General features: G+C 35.5%; 1 non-coding gene across 1 annotated transcript; it reads right to left on the bottom strand.

The window, feature by feature from the left end:
* Positions 1-1,331: 1,331 nt before the first annotated feature.
* LOC112131203 (small nucleolar RNA U13) lies at positions 1,332-1,430 on the bottom strand. Its single transcript, XR_002913334.1, has one exon. It is a non-coding gene; the product is annotated as a small nucleolar RNA U13 (small nucleolar RNA).
* Between the last annotated feature and the right edge of the window lie 3,332 nt (positions 1,431-4,762).

A 4,762-nucleotide genomic window follows, 5' to 3' on the forward strand; every position in this document is an offset into this window, starting at 1 on the left:
TTAATTTCACGAAACATTAAGGCTAACCTTATGAATCAATCTCCATTTTTACCTCTTAGATTTTCATTCTGATATTTTTCCCCACTTTCCACCAAAATGAGGAAGAAAATAAGACCATAGAAAGACTTTAGATTTAAAAAAAAAAAAAAAAAAGCAACAGCCGGACATTTTGGGAGGTTGAGGCAGGTGGCTCACTTGAGGTCCGGAGTTCAAGACCAGCCTGGCCAACATGGTGAAACACCATCTCTACTAAAAATACAAAATGTAGCCAGGCATGGTGGAACATTCCTGTAGTTCGAGCTACTTGGGAGGCCAAGGCAGGAAAATTCCTTGAACCCAGGAGGCAGAGGTTGCAGTGAGCCAAGATCATGTCACTGACTCCAGCCTGGGCGACAGACTAAGATTCTGTCAAAAAAAAAAAAAAAAAAAAAAAAAAAATACATGAAAGAAAAACAGGAAATAACCAATCTTCTTGTGAATACATAGATTGACAGTATGCAAGTCTAATGGTAATCATAGGACTTTAAAGTTTTGAAAATAATTACTCAAATCAGTCCTCTGCCTAGTAGTTAGACAAAAGCCATATATTTCCTTTCAGTTAGTTACATACTTATATAGCCATAAGATTTAGCAAAATTTTCCTTTGTTATCATACTCAAACATTAAATGTACACATGTGCATACGTATTAGAACCAAACATAGTCTACTCTTTTAAAAAGCTGTAGTTTCTGATCCTGAAGTGGGAACTTAAAATCTGCCCCTATTAGAGTCTCCTTGGGGAGTATTTCTTATTTTATGATTGTAAGACAAGTACCTTCCTTTTAACCCTGGGGATGTCCTGAGCCAATAATCCAAATGCGGATGCTTCTGGGTAGAACACTAAAATTTCTGTTCAATAGTATACATGACTCCCATTAGGAATAGAAGATATATCTCTACAGAAACTATTAGAATTCAAGACAAAGTATAGCGAATTGGAGTTCTGGGATCGGGAGCATTCGTTAGAGGTGATTCTGCTTTATGACAAAGGCAAAATCCTCAGACCAGGGCTGACAGATCTGTGATTAGGACAAACAATGGTGAATGGATTCTGTTAGTAGCAGTATCTGAAATTATGTAATCTACACTACCATGTGTAAATGTTTGGTGATTTTTCCCTACCACTAGCTTACCTTATACTGGCCAATCTCATGGATATTTTGTTTGATTTTTTTTTTTCTTTAACGCTATTACTAATTAGGTTCATTGTGTCTTAGCATCTATGTATGTATATGCATAAATGCAAATCATGTGGACTTTTTAATCTTGCCAAAGTTAGTGATTTTCTTTGTATCAAATTGGTACTATGCCAACATCATAAGTTTAGAGGAAGGCATATCTCATATCTGAGTATAAACACCCAAATCATGCTTATAAATTACAAAAGGATCTGAAATTCATTATCTTAAACATTATGTATGAAATTTGTTAACCCTGACAAAATTGCTTTGGGTGATAGATGGGTTGACTCAGTCAGGGAAATGACCAGACAGGATTGCAGTACAGGAGAAGTGATCACGCAGATACCTGGAAATGAAGAGACAACAGCCTCGTAACAGAGGGCCAGCACAAGGTGAGTAAGCCATAATCTTTGAAAGATTTTTTTCACGAACATTTGGAAGACACTGGGACTTCCGTATTCGGTAACTGAAAGTAGGACTGACTTCAGGATACAGGAGAAATGAGATACACAGACACATTGATTTCTATACATATATTACGTATCCATATGTATGTAAATTGTTCAGTCATAGGAGATGAATTATACACAAATATATCTCTGACTAGTGAAATTAAGACCAAGTTTACACGATGACCTCAAATTGGCTCCAAGCAAACAGTTCTGCTATAAGGCAATAAATCTGAATTTATCCCCCTTGACTAAAGTTATTATTTCAATATGTCATCAAGTTGTTCTTTTATTAGTACAAGTTCAGACTTCTTGAAAAATGGATCAGTTTTAGTATTAATCTCACATAGTTGAAGATAAAAAATGAAAGCATAAGGTATGTCTCTTTTGTATAGGACTTCAGAATTTAATTGAGGAGGGATGTCAGTCATACATACACTAAAAACAAGACAAAAATGGGTGTTCTGTAGAATTTGAGAGGGAAAAATTAGCAAAGATAATTTGGGAAACGCTTTACTGAGGAGAAATCAAGGTTTCTGGGAGACTGCTGGAGTAGACAGAAGTACAGAAAGAAATACAGGCAAGTAAAACAATACAGGCAAAAACCCAGAGGTATCTGACAATATATACTGAGAAAAGAGTGGCTTAGCGTTAAGCGTTATAGGAGGCAGGTTGGGGTAGATAGGATTTTTGCTAACTGACTTTGAACGACAGCTTCAGTTTGTATAACATGACAAAATCTGTGTGTGTCTCTGTATGTATGTGCATGTGCTGGGGAGTTGTAATGAAGGGCAACGATAAGAGATGAAGGCAAAGATAAGAGATGAAGGCAATGATTTAGCAGAATTTGATAGGTAGAACAGTTACTTATGACTGTAGACTGCGGGCTTAAACTCTACTTTTTAGAATAGCAATCTAAGAACATTATTTCAGTCAGGGGATTTCAATTTGAGTTCTTTTCCCCCACAGTGTAAGACCTTGATCAACATGACTTAACTGATCTGTAACCGTGTATATCAATCATGTATCTTCACAGGAATGCTCTGAAGTTAGACAAGATAATAGTTCAAGAGGAAGTGATATTCTCATCACATATGCTATCACGTATTACATTATAATGCCTATAACTTATTATGCTAGCCCACATTTATAAACTCATACAGGTTCATTGTAAAATAACTTCAAAATACACAAAAGTACAAAGATAATTTTTCAAGTCATTATGTATAAAAGCCTTCATTAAGATATTTGATAAGTTAGATACCAAGTAGTAAAACTGAATAATATCTATTAATATAAATTGTATTACTGAAATTTTTAATTGTTCTGCAGGCGGTAGACTATGCCAAATGAAAATCATACGAGATTGCTTTGCTAAGGAATAGGTACTGCTAGTTCAATCAGTACCTAGTAATTTTACTAGATCTCATAAAACTATGTGGTCAGTTTCTGGTCTGAAATTCTACTAAGTTTAAAGTTAACTTTCTTAAAAATAAGTCACATACCAGTTTTTGCCCTGTCAGGCCTTCGAGGAGGTCTAGGAGGCGCCTCCCATCCTGTAGGTCACTGAAGAGGTTCTCAATATGCTGCTTCCCAAACTGAAATTAAAAAAACATACTCAATGTAACAAAGCACACTTCCAATGATACATTTTCACGATTACGCCTTTTGAAAACTAAAGCTATATTTAAGGATAATTAGTGTGCATAATTAATCTGCCAAAGATGATGGATGAAAAAAGGAAAGTTCAAATGACAAAAAAAATTTAAAATTTTGATCATAGGTCAAGTCTATTTGAATTATTTTGAATAGCAAGAGAAGAGATTTATAGCCTAAATGATTTAATTAATTCACTTAAATGAATATAGATTTTATGAAGGAGAGAAAAAATATAGGAATAATCAAGGCAGTTAGGGGTAAAGGGAAAAGTAAATACGAAAAGAAGCAAAGACCACACACAATCTACCTGGGTGGGTACATAAAGTTTAACCATTATTGGAATATACCAGTCAGAGTGGTTCGACATCCTTATCACTCAAAACATGCTTGCTGTGCATACACATTTTGCATGCTATGACCTATTCTCATACTGGATAACTAAAATTTTAGGAATATCGGGTTTAATTAGGTTTGCAACAAGCCTGTGAGAGCTTTTCATCGATTTGACTCAATTCTTCGCTCAGGAATTATAGTAAGGAAAAATAATAGTCAGTAAATAATATTTAACATTTTTGAAGTAAATACTCATGAGAGACACTGTTAAATGAGTGGATTTCATAACCGTTGTGGCATTTCGGACATTAGCAGTAACATAACTCATCTTATATGAGATACTTAGAGGTTAAGTATGTGGCTCTTTGTCATGAAACTAGAACGGGGTAAAGCCAAAATTGTGGCTCACATCTGTCTAATTCTGGGTTCTTGTTCTTTCAATCTTATGTTGCTTCCTTGTCCTTTTATAACCTACTATTTGATTATCTTTCAGACATTTGTCTTTCTTTTGTCATACTTCACCAAATCGTTTTCTGCTTAAAACCCTACAATCCCCTCATGAGGTAATTCCCAGCTTTTTCATCACCTATCTGGAAATCCCTAATTTAATCAGTCACAGACATATTGAGCATGAATAAACCTGAGCTAGGTACTGAATCATATGCTAGTACATCAGACATAGGCCCAGACCCTATAGAACTTAGAGTCCAGCAAAGAAAATATTCCTAAAAGGTACTATTACATAGAAGCATTAAAAAGGACTAAAGAACATGTAACAGTGCAAACTCTCAACAAGCCTTGGGATCAAAAATGCTTTCCAAAAAATGTCAGGTGATGGGTCTAACATTAGCCTTTGGGTGACTGTGCTCTTTTCATGCACTCCTTGCATCCCATATAAACTTTGAATTTCACACAAGTCAAGAAAATCCCTGGTTTCCAGGCAAAAGACATCCCTTAAACTTCCACGATTAAAAACATAGGATTTAGACTATTCCTACAACCAGGTAGCCATGTCAATGACAAGACCTGTAAATGCCTGGGTACTTCAAGCAGGTAACAATGTTCCCTGCGGCAGTAAACCAGTCCTTGTGTGCCCAGCT

The sequence above is a fragment of the Pongo abelii genome, chromosome X (genome assembly GCF_028885655.2).
Source record: "Pongo abelii isolate AG06213 chromosome X, NHGRI_mPonAbe1-v2.0_pri, whole genome shotgun sequence".
Lineage (NCBI taxonomy): Eukaryota > Metazoa > Chordata > Mammalia > Primates > Hominidae > Pongo > Pongo abelii.